The sequence below is a fragment of the Berghia stephanieae genome, chromosome 3 (assembly GCF_034508935.2).
Source record: "Berghia stephanieae isolate SIO BIC M18660-M18661 chromosome 3, UCSD_Bste_1.3, whole genome shotgun sequence".
NCBI lineage: Eukaryota > Metazoa > Mollusca > Gastropoda > Nudibranchia > Aeolidiidae > Berghia > Berghia stephanieae.
In genome coordinates, this window is record NC_088362.1 from 27,215,420 (window position 1) to 27,228,734 (window position 13,315).

The following is a 13,315-nucleotide window of genomic DNA, read 5'->3' on the forward strand; positions in this document are numbered from 1 at the left end:
GAAGGAACCCGAAACGTCCGATCCACATCATCGGTATTATTTAATTAAATTGACGCTTTTTATGATTATATCGTGTGGATAGTCCTTCAGAGCCAAGAGGCCCATGGAACCGGAGTTCATCCCAACTTCTGTAGTGTGAAACGGACAATAGCTATTGCTTGCTACCCTTTGACGCCAGTCTATCGTAAAGTACTTTCCTCCAGATCTAACAGAACCAGCCACTCAATCACCGCTTGATGGACAAAAAAAAAAAAGGGGGGGGGGGGGGGGGGAAGAGGTCAGAAAAAATTATCGACTTCACCCTTATTAGATCTTGGTCCCTTTACTTGGGAAACGATTGCTCTACCAACTGAGCTATTGGGACCTCCGATATTATTATTATTATTATTATTATTATTATTATTATTATTATTATTATTATTATTATTATTATTATTATTATTATTATTATTATTATTATATAGAGCTAAGACTTAGTTTGCTGAGAAATTGATCCCTTTTTTAAAGACAAAAAGTGTTATGATGAAACACTTAACAGCAATGTGTGCTGAACAAAACTCGGGTATTTTAAAATACAGGGAGGGAGAGAGAACGACATGTGTGACCCACCGTACACGGTATTATGTCAGGGATGAATTAGACCCAGAATTTGAGTTTATCGAAATGTGAGTAATTGTATCTACTTCAGCTATTTTATACAGTGCAATATCTACTAAACGTGCTCAAATCGCTTTACAAGGGATCCCAAGCAAACAGCAACACTTAATATGTAGGGCAAGAAGTGAAATTAAAAAAAAATTTTCCGACAGAGACATAGCTGCTGTTAACGGCCAGCTGCTTATTTTACACCTGAGTACGATGAGAGAATGCTTGTAAAGAGCCTTTTCCAAAGACTCAGTTACTCGGAGTAACCGAGTCAATGCCATCCACATCAATTTAATCAAATAGGGGCAGAAAAGCCGTCACACTCTCTAATTTTCTGGTTCAAAGAAAAAACATTGGCAGTGTGTATGTAACCAGCCCTTCGGAGGACAAATAATGAATAGGTTACAAATTGAATCAAAAGATGGCATAACTATATATTTTGGTACTAGGGTGTGGAAGCAGATTATTGGGATTACGGGACGTAAAAGAGCAAGGATGGATGATCTTTCTTGACGACCATCATATATTTAGACTAGAAAATAAGATACAATCACTCTGGAACTAGAAGGTATGTATTCAGTCCCCCGGAAGATTAGTTTTACACTTACAATGAGATTGGAACCAGTTATTGGTTTGTTTGTTTGTTGGATTTGTTTGTTTGTTTGTTTGTTTCGGGGGGGGGTTGTTTGTTTTTGTTTTTTTGTTTGTTTTGTTTTGTTTTTTGTTTTTTTTGTTGTTTTTTTTTTGTTTTTGTTTTTTTGTTTGGTTTTTTTTTTTGGTTCTTTTTTTATTTTATTTTTTTTTTTTGATGTTTTTTTATATTGACATCACTTTTTTGATCTCTATTGACATTACTACACTTTTTGGACATATCATGTGACCTGGCCTGTCAATCTGGTTGGTAGAATGTCGGGAACAATCGATAAAAACCGTGTTTTGAGGATTGCGTCTTGAGTCTATTTTCAAACACAAGGGGAAAAATTTCATCTCCCAAAATTAGTACAATACATTCGACGGTTTCTTGCCCAGGCTAGGACTCCGGAGTGAATTGGCTAGATGAAGAATTTAATTAAATCAAAATATAAGAAATAAACATTTTCTATTTATCTCTGTAAAAACAAAGGGGGGGGGGGTCCCGATATATCAGTTGGTAGAGCACTCGCTTAACCCACTTAACGGGTGCAGTCGAGATCTGATCCCCCCCCCCCCACCCCCCTGTCCATCCAGCAGTGAATGGGTAGCTGAGTCTATTAGAATTGGCGGAAAGCACTCTCCGAAAGACTAGCGTTCTATCCAAAGGATGGCAAGCCATTGCTGTTGGCTGTTTCAGGCTATAAACTCCGGCTCCATGGGCCCAATGGCTCTGAAGGACTAATTTTAGTTGTTTTGTTTTGTTTTGTTCTTTTAATAAATAAATAAAATTGACAGTCCTGTGTAAAGACATATGTGACCCCTCGCTTCAAAACGGTATGACGTCTGGTTATTTAAGATACCGAAAATGAAATGTATAGCCAGAAAGATCAGACTCGCGTTGAGTTTGTTATGCTTTATAGAGGAGAATGAATATCATATTTTGAATGCTAAATAGACAACCATTCAAACTTTTGACCAGTTGAATTTTAATTTGACTTTCTAGCATCTGGTCCATCCCGACATAATACCGTTTGGAGACGATAGATCGCATATTACAATCCCATCAATCAGCACAACTGTAACCCGCCGTTTCAAAACGGAATTATGTCGACATCGACGTGTACATATATGCAGGTCTGACATCCGAACATCCATATGGGCCTAGTTAAACACTGTTGTAATGTAATGGACAATATTTCGCGTCATTTTTTAAAGATTTCTATTACAACAATGAGCCCATAATGAATTGGGTTATCAGACCTGCAAATATGTGCACGTCTCTCGAGATGGATCGGACCTGGAGATTGTGAATTCAAAACTGAAATGATAAGAAATACGGGCTTTTTGTGTTTTGCAATGTCAGAAATTGTATTTATTCCACCCCTCCCATTGGAAAACCCTAACATTTCTTAGTAAATACGTATTCGTTGAATAATGATTTGAACGCGTTGAATAAAAATTATATTCAACGATTGCGGACTATATCCGCACATTTTATTGGTGTGAAATATGGTGTAAAAGACAGCTGATTGGCAGTTATAAATAATCTTTTGGTGCGCATGAATACAAATCCAACGTTTTTCGTTTTGGGTCAATTGTTATTCAAGCAGAAAGAGAAATAATATACAAACTATGGTGAATTGAAGAACTAATACCATACCATTTGGTTATAAAATATCTAAAAATCTTACTTGGAGAGATGGAATAAACGTATTCTTTCATTTCTTTGAATTTCGTTATATTTCTATCGTGCAAAAAACACATACTCGCAAGCTCGTTGTGTTATTGGGCACGAAATAAATACAAAGAGATGAAAGAATCGTATATCATTCTCCACTTACCATCAGCAAAAGAAAATAATAAAGCTAAAAATAGACAAAGAAAGGAATGACACACACCTAGAACACAACAAGCAGGATCCAATCCATGCCATTCAGCGAAGTAGCCAAGTCACTCTATTCCGCCTCCGAACAGGACACAATAGACTAAGAGGACATATGTTTACAAAGCTAGGTATTGGAACAACCCTTATTGCCCATGTGGAACCGACCATGAAACCACTTTACATGTGCTTATGGATTGCCCATTATACAACGTGCAACGTTCGAACCACTGGGTCACCCCTACAACACTCAACACAAAGCTCTATGGTGAGGCTGAGGACCTAAAGCGGACCACAGACTTCATAGCAGATATCGGACTGCAGCCATAGATGTCCATCAGAGGAACGAAGAAGAAGAAGAAGATTCTCCACCGTGACCACTAGAAACTAGGCCAAGTTTCATAATTGAGGCAATCAGTTCAATTTCCAGTCCTCAGTTCATTCCGACATTGCGGCTGTGTCGTCTAGTGGTATGACACTCGCTTTCGGATCGGAAGGTCCTGAGTTCGAGCCTCGCTCGGCGCATAGTTGAGTGAGTCCTTGGAAAGGGCTCTTTAGTCACATTCTCTCGAGTGTAAAATGAGTACCTTGCCGTTAACAGCATTGTCTCCGTCCGGGAAAAAAATTGCAATATCGCCTAACAGGGGTCATGTATCGTTCTGCAAGTTACGTGTTGCTGTGGTCAGGGACCCTTTGTAAAGCGCTTTGAGCACATTAAGTAGATATTGCGCTAGAAAAAAGCTCAAGTTTGTTTGGTTTTTTTGTTTTTTTTTATATTATATATATATATATATATATATGTGTGTGTGTGTGTGTGTGTGTGTGTGTGTGTGTTTGTGTGTGTGTGTGTCTTCAATGGAATCTGTATTGGGGAGGAGGGGGTTCAACATAAAGATGGCTGTCTTACAACCACGCCATTGGTTATTCCAGTATCCGTAGCGATGTGGAGTTGTCATGGTAACGTTGAATACTATTATGTATACAGTTTTCGAACCGGATTCGAGGGTGTGGCTAATGACTTCACGTCACGCATCTCAGTGCAGACTCTTTCTCTGTGATGTAAGTGACCAAAGTTGGATCATTTCAGATTGAACGATTTACGATTCTCAAGGTCATGGAACGATTTACGATTCTCAAGTTCAAGCTCCAGAGCAAGTGTTCTAGAACAACTTTCTTTTTTTTTTAACAAAAGAGGTTTCATATCGATCAATATCCACTAAATGTGCTCAAAGAGCTTTACAAGGGGTCCCTGGTCAACAGCAACATTTAATATGTAGGTCATGTCAAATGACCCCCCCCCCCCCCCCCCCCCCCCCCCCCCCCCCCCACCCGCGCCTATCATAGGATGCCAAAAGACTTTCCCGCCTACCAAAGGATGTCAAAAGACATCCCCGTCTACTGTAAGAAATCAAAAGACCTTCCCGCCTACCAAAGGATGTCAAAAGACCTTCCCGCCTACCATAGGATGCCAAAAGAGCTCCCCGCCTACCGTAGGATGCCAAATGACCTCCATGCCTAACAAAGGATATCAAAAGATTTCCCCACCTTTCATAGGATGCCAAAAGACCTCCAGTCTGCCGTAAGATGCCAAAAGACCTCCTCGACTACCATAGGATGCCAAAAGACCTTCCCGTCTACCGTAAGATGCCAAAAGACCTCCTCGATACCATAGGATGCCAAAAGACCTCCCCGTCTACCGTAAGATGCCAAAAGACCTCCTCGATACCATAGGATGCCAAAAGACCTCCCCGCCTACCATAGGATGCCAAAAGACCTCCCCGCCTACCATAGGATGCCAAAAGACCTCCCTGCCTACCATAGGATGCCAAAAGACCTCCCCGCCTACCATAGGATGCCAAAAGACCTCTATGCCTATCATAAGATTCCAAAAGCCCTCCCCGCCTATCATAGGATGCCAAAAGCCCTCCCCGTCTATCACAGGATGCCAAAAGCCCGTCCCGTCTATCACAGGATCCAAAAGCCTTCCCCGTCTATCAAAGGATGCCTCCCCGTCTACCGTAAGATGTCAAAAGACCTCCCTGCCTACCACAAGAGGTCAAACCTGGATGTGTTTGTTTTTAAAGGTTTTACGGCGCTTGTAACACATTAAGGCCATATCAGCACCAGTAAAATCGAAGAAAATGGGATAGTAAAAAGTTCTAAAATCACAATTAAAGCATCGAAGAAAAGGTAAAATAAAAGGGAACTGGTTCAAATAGGAAACAGATGTAGATTCCAAGAGCACACTATCAAAGTACTTAGTTTGAGAGCACCTAAAAGTCTCATCCAGACGCAAGCACGCGGTTCCCACTAAGAGGAACACACTCAAGTGTTCACAAATTATATCTAATATGTAAACATAACATAATACAGTGCATAACGGAGAGATGATTTCCAAGACAAAAAATATCATCTCCCAAAATTATACATTTGACTGTTTCCCTCCCAGCTGTGGTATCTGGCCAAGGCCAGGACAAAACCAAGTAATCTCATTCCAAGACAATGGCAGAAAGCATATTGGAAAACAGATATAAGGTGATAGAAGACACGGTAAGTGCCTCCCTGCCCACAATGGGAGGTCAGGAACCCCACTCAGAGATCAGAGGACCCCATCCTTGCACGATATAACAGCACAAGAACACGCTCAGTTCTTAAATTGTCGCATTAATTGTCCACAGGAACGTCATTATCCATTTTATCTCAGACTGACGCTAAGATTTGTAAAAAAAAAATAAGGCAAGAAAAAAGTTATATTTCTGAATAAAAATATGAAATATAATTTTATTTCCATACCATATAATCTCACCAAAGCACACAAATTAAGTATAGACTCACAAAAGCATACGACAATTTAAATATTTTATTATGAACTCGTCAAAGCACACGCTACAATTTAAGTCATCGTTAAAACACATTCGAATTAAGCAACTATCATTGAAGCTTCGCTATCAGCCCCAAAATTATTTATTTTCTAATCAAAGGCCTTATTGGATCCAGTCAAACATAACCCACAACACACACACACACACACACACACACACACGCACACACTCACAAATATATATATATATATATATATATATATATATATATATATATATATATATATATATATATATATATGAAAACAAATTCAGACTCGCAATCGTATACTTTTAATTATCATTTGGGGGGGGGGGGGAGAGGGGGCGTTATCAAAAACAACTACTACAACAAAATTGTTGAAAGAGAGGAAGAAGAAGAAGAAGAAGAAGAAGAAGAAGAAGAAGAAGAAGAAGAAGAAGAAGAAGAAGAAGAAGAAGAAGAAGAAGAAGAAGAAGAAGAAGAAGAAGAAGAAGAAGAAGAAGAAGAAGGAGGAGGAGGAGGAGGAGGAGAGGGCGAAGGTGTAGGTGGTGATGGAGGAGAAAGAGAAGGAGAAGAAGAAGGAAGAGAAGGATGAGAAGAAAGAGAGGAAGAGGAGGAGGAGGAGAACAAGGAGGTAAAGATGAAGAAAGGAAAAATAATGGATGTAAGGAGGGAAGAAATAAAAGAAAGAAATTAAGACAGAAATAGAAAGAAGAAAAAAAAGAAAGAGACACAGGTAGGGACAAAGAGAGGGGGGGGGGGGGAAGGAAAGAGATAGACTTGCATTTAAAATAACACTGAGAGGGAGGGAGGGGGGGGGGGCGGCGGTTCCATTTGATCATCCCATCACCAGAGAAGATTCTATTTTATTTTCCATTCTATATACCTAAATACGTCTACAATTGATTCGTTCAATAGACTACAAGTCAAAGTGATACAAAGCTGCTAGAAGCTTTGGACTGTTAAAGTAGTCAACAAAAATGAAGACAACAGCTTATTTTTTGAAGCTGTTATATTCATTTTTGTTAATCACATTTCATTGGACAACGCACCATCTACCTTTATAAGCTACGTTAATGCATTACCTTCTACCATACTTTTCAATTGTCAACCTAAATTATCGACAATTCAGCAACTGCCGCACCTTTCAAACGGCTTTTTTTCTTTTTTAATATTTTAGCCACACTTGTTTTACTTCAAATATCGATAAATTAAAATAATTCCAAAATTGCCAAAAAATTCTTAAACCCGAGAGTTCTTTGGTATCTACAGATTTTTTTAAAATCAAACAAAATGAAGAGAAAATAACACGTTTTGTGATTTTACGGCAGAAACCTCCATCTTGTTTTTGCAAGAAGGATTATATTCGATACCATTATAATCAGTTAAAAATTTCACTCCGCTCTGAATTGTATTCAGTTGTACCAATTTTAAACCAAAATTATGGACATTTAAGTCAAAACTTCATTCTGCTTTCGTAAGTGGGATGATTGTATTCGATTCCAATGAATGAGATTGTGACTGATTATTACAACATTGAAATGTTATACCTCGAATCCAGCATCAAATGGTAATTGATACAATGATAATGGAAACCAGACGTGGTACTCGTGGTGGGCGATTACTGAAAGAAATCTCATCAATAATAAATTAATATCTAAAATACACCTCTTTTCACTCTTTCTTATTATTTCTCCAGGGCATAGGAATTACAAGTTTTAGTTGCGGTAACAATTTTTTTAAAAAGATTTAGGAAGAAAAAAACAAATAGAGAGAGAATGTAATAAAAACTAAACAATGTTGAAAAGAAAACGATGAAAAACTGCATTGTAATAAAATGGATATAAAGATTTGTCATTCATGATAAAGGAAAAGAGAACACTCAAGTATAATAAAATTAGCACTCCCCCACCCACTCATCCCATTCCAGGGCTGCCAAGTTGACAAAGTATAATAGAGGAACATTTTAGGAGTCACTGAGGGACACTTGTGAACGCAAATTCGGATTATTTTTTTTTAATGAGTAAAATTTTAAGTGCACATGTCTGACTTTGAACAGAGGAACACACAAAATTTTCCCGGTAGTTTATCACTCGTAACCATAATTATGTTTTTTGTTTTGCTTTGTTTTTAAGGGTTTTACGGCGCTTGAAACACATATCAGCACCAGTAAAAAGAAGGAAAATGGGATAGTAAAAAGGTCTAGAAGCACCCAAGCACCCAAGAAAAGGTAAGACAAAGGGGAATTGGTTCAAATAAGGAATAGTTGTCGATTCCAAGAGCACACCGTCAATGTACTTAGTTTGGGATTACCTAAAAGTCTCATCCAACACGTCTGGCAAAATGCTACATTTGGTCAACACTACTTTATGGATGTGAAACATGGTCTCTGACAAAGACACTAGAAAAGAAACTCAGAGCATTTGAGATGTGGACCTATAGAAGAATTGCAAGGGTATCCTGGAAGGAAAAGAAAACAAATCAACAAGTACTCCAAGTTTAGGAATAACATCAACAACGATCATTTCAACTATTACAAAGAGGATAACCCGATATTTCGACCACATCAGAAGGCACGACTCACTACAGAAGACCATTGCAGAGGGAAAGATAGAAGGCAAGAGTGGTCGAGGACGAAGAAGGACAAGCTGGCTTGGAAATGTCGCAGCGTACGTAGGAAGCCCCATAAATCAGATGAGAGAGAGAGAGAGCTGGCGAACCATGATCTCCAACGTCGTGTCCGACATGGAACATCGGTAAAGGTAAAAGTCTCATCCAGACATAAGCACAGGTCCCCACTAAGAGGAATACATCCAAATATTTACAAATCATAAATAATATGTAAACAAAACATAATACAGTGAGATGATTTACAAGCAACAAAAAAATGTTTGTTTGTTTGTTTTTGAGGGTTTTACGGCGCTTGCAACACATTAAAGTCATATCAGCGCCAGTAAAAAGGAAGAAAATGGGATAGTAAAAATTTCTAGAATTACAATTAAAGCATCCAAGAAAAGGTAAGACAAAGCGGAAATTGTTAAAATAGGGAACAGGTGTAGATTCCAAGATCACACTATCAAAGTACTTAGTTTGAGATCACCTAAAAGTCTCACCCAGACACAAGTACAGGTCCCTAAGAGGAATACACTCAAGTGTTTACAAATCATATATAAAACATAAAACAAAACATAATACAGTGCATAACAAAGAGATGATTTACAGGGGGGGGGGGGAATATCATCTCCGAAAACTAACTATACATTTGACTGTTTTCCTCTCAGCCAGGGCATCTGGCCAGGACCATGATAAAACCAAGTAATCTCATTCCAAGACAAAGACAGAATCAGAAAGCAAGTTGGAATACAGATATAGGGGGATAGAACACACAGTAAGTACCTCCCTGCCCACTGTGGGAGGTCAGGAACCCCACCCAGCAGCCATACTTAGACAGCCTATTAATATTAACACAGAACGTGTTTTACGCGGTATAAGATATACATGTAAATTAGACTAGAAAAAATAAATCAGGAGCTGAGATGCCATAAGGGAACTAACTAATACTATTTTCAACATTAATTATCGCCCTTACATTTCAGACGTCACGAAATTCAAGATTCTGGTTCAATGTGTGATTACAAAAGATGTTTTGAAGTTGTTTTTAAGACTAGGCATGACTCATAGCACATATACTTTTAAAAATACATATACTACGAAAATATTCCTTATATGGAATATTCTTGAATTCTTAAATTTAAAAATCCTCAAACTATTTAGGAAAAAAAAAAAAGGAATATTCAGATGATTTATTATACAACTGAAATTTAATTTACAACTGATAACACTTTTGTACCAAAAGCAAAATAAAAATGGGTGCAGATATAACACATTCTCTTTCCACTTATATTTTTTTGGAAAAATACGTGACAAAAAAGGCGTGACGTCGCCAGATTGCAACACAGCAGTATGAAATCTGGGACGCTTGGCAGCCCTGGAATTCTGAGTAATCCCAACTAAAACTGTGACAACCGAGTCAATACGGTATTGTGTTACTATGAACGAAATGAAGACAATTCGGTTTTTAAATCATCATAAATAGGAATGGGAAATTTAGAGGGGTGGGGGGGGGGGCTGTTGTTAATATGGTTGTTTCTTTCATCTTTTCGTGATTTTTGTTTGTTTTTTGGGGTTTTTTGTTTTGTTTCGTTTTTTGTTTTTATTTTTGTTTTCTGTGGGTTTTGTGTGTGCATGTGTTTGTTCTTGTTTTTTAGTTTGTTTTGGAGGTTTTTTAACGCTTAACTAACAAAAACAGCTGTCCTCAATGGTGACATGTATCTTTAGTTAAAATTTTATTTTGATTTTAAGCATCAGGTCCATGCCAACATAATAACGTTTTGAGATGTCTGGTCACAATGGACTTCCATAGGGGATCAAAAAAAAAAAAAAAAAAAACAACCGTTCCTAAAAGAAACAAAAAACACGCCCATGGAACCAACTGCCTCCCTCTAGACAGAGAAACCCAGACAGTTCCTGGGCAAAACCAAGACTTCTCATGAAGGATTAAAGACTACAAAGGACTACAGATATAAGGCGGGATAAAGTAGACCTTATCAGTAGCTTCAGAAACTGCCAGTAGATTGAAAAGAGACACAAAAGAAACTAAACCATAAATTATGAATACGGTATACTTTATTTCATCATAATATCATTATTTTTCTTTCCTTTTTTGCTATAACGACAATCCAGTTTTAGGCATTTTCATAAAAAACATTTGAGTGTGTGTATATAATGTTTCTTTTCAGGGAATTCAAGGCAAATTGCGAGGATTTGATGTCATTTAAGCGCCAATGGGAAGACCGTAAGACGATTAACTGTTGACAAATGAAGGTTGTTAACGTTGGAAAATTCAATGATTAATTTACATCATCATCTTTTGAACTGAATCTGATCAATATTTAAGAGAGATGACTTGTATTAATAACAATTTATTTTCTTTACCTTGATGATAATTCCAAAGCATAACATCTCACTTCCATTTTTGTCTCTATTAAAAAAAAACAAAAACACGGGTCGGATAAAAAAATATATCTGACCGGTTCATGATGTGTGTAGTAAGGTTGATGATGTGTGTGGAAGGTTGATGATGTGTGTGGAAGTGATTGTATGATGTTGGATGTGATGTGTTGATGATGTGTGTGGAAGGTTGATGATGTGTTGATGATGTGTGTGGATGGTTGATGATGTGTTGATGATGTGTGTGGAAGGTTGATGATGTGTGTGGAAGGTTGATGATGTGTGTGGAAGGTTGATGATGTGTGTGGTAATGTTGATAATGTGTTGATGATGTGTGTGGTAAGGATGATGATGTGTTGATGATGTGTCTGGTAAGGTTGATGAGGTGTGTGGTAAGGTTGATGATGTGTGTGGTAAGGTTGATGATGTGTGTGGTAAGGATGATGATGTGTTGATGATGTGTGTGGGACGCAAACAAATAAGTCATGGTGTTAGAGTCCATTCAATTTTCCCATTTTATATTCTTAAATTTTCTTGGACATCTGGATAAGGTGTTATAATATAATCTAGCTTTTAACTGAAGTCGGTAACTTATTGAACTCGAGAGAAGACCTCTCGTAGACTCCGTCTTTGAAATATTGTATATTCTAGTCTATAGGAAAATATAAAAAGCTTGATCTGTAAAAGTTGAATTGATAAAATTAAAATGAAAGCTCGAAAACAAAAATGGTATTCCCAAATGAGCGCACACTTACACATATACACACACAGACACTCACACACACACACACATAAACATACAGTATAATCTTATAGAATAAAAAGTGTGTTAGTACGAGTTACGAAAAAGAATTCATTAAAAAAAGGATATTATATATTATCAGATATATGATATATTATAGTATATTATATCATCAATTCAGTATATATTGTGGCACGGTGGTGGGTATATCTGAATAGTACACAAAATACATCCAATAGATACAAAAAAAAACAGTAATAAAATCTAATAGAAGCTTCAATTTAATATCCAAAGACAGATGATGTGGGTGTTTCGGGTTTCCCATTTATCCACATCTCCTTCGAAAATTAGACTGGCTGCCTGTTGAGAAAAGGGTCAAATTCGGAGCACGTGTCCTAGTTTATCATTGTCGGGAAAATACTGCCCCTCCCCAGCTCATAGACCTCCTAAAGATATATTCGACAACCCGACCTTTGCGTTCCTCCAATGACACCACCCATTTGGCTATCCCACGCATTCGTATACAAAGGCAGGAACAAGGTCCTTTTCTCATTTTGGTATGTCTGTATGGTACACCATTCTACAGAGCATACGAGAATCCAAATCATTGTCTGCTTTCAAGAAATCCTTGAAAACATTTCTTTTTTGATGTCATATACTTTCTATATTTTTTGTGTTGATGTAATTTAAAGCTCCAAGAGCCTCATTGTTGAGGATACCATGCGATCTATGAGTTTATTATTATTATTATTATTATTATTATTATTATTATTATTATTATTATTATTATTATTATTATTATTATTATTATTATTATTATTATTATTATCATTATCATTATTATTATTACTATTATTATTATCATTATCATCATAATGAATGAAACACTGAAGGTGAATGAGAGATAAGAGGACGGCTATGTTTAAAGTGGTGAATATTCGCCTCAACAATGCCATCCTTTCACCTCTCATTTGTCTTCAGTGTTTCATGCATCATGTTTTGTAGACAATGAGGAAACTCAAAATGTCCACATCATCTGTCTTTGGAAATTAACCAATTAACTGCCGCACTCTGGAAAAACTTGGTGTTTAAAAATTTGGCCAGAAATCTCGTCCTTGAAATTTCCATGGATTGAAATGACCATTATCTTGGCAAAAACTCTAAAACCTGGGACTTAAGGAACACTTTGCAAAGTCCCAGGTTTGAGAGTTTTTACCAAGATGAGGGTCATTTCAATCGATCAAAATTCAAAGGACGAATTCTTTTGGCCAAATTTTAAAATTCAAGTTTTTCCAGAGTACAACACAGTTAACAGGTTAAATCTAAGATTCTATTCCGCACTATCATTGTTATTTATTTCTTCGAGCTTCGAGCAGCAGCGACATTTGCATTATATCCAATAGATACATTGAAAGGAATTCATTTACTAAAGGTCTGTTCATTCCCAAGGGGTCTTTTCCCAAAATCTGAAGACAAGAACAACACACTCAACAAACAAACAAAAACAAAATATGTAAAAAAAAAAAAATGTCAATCCAAATTTGAAGGAGAAAAAAAAT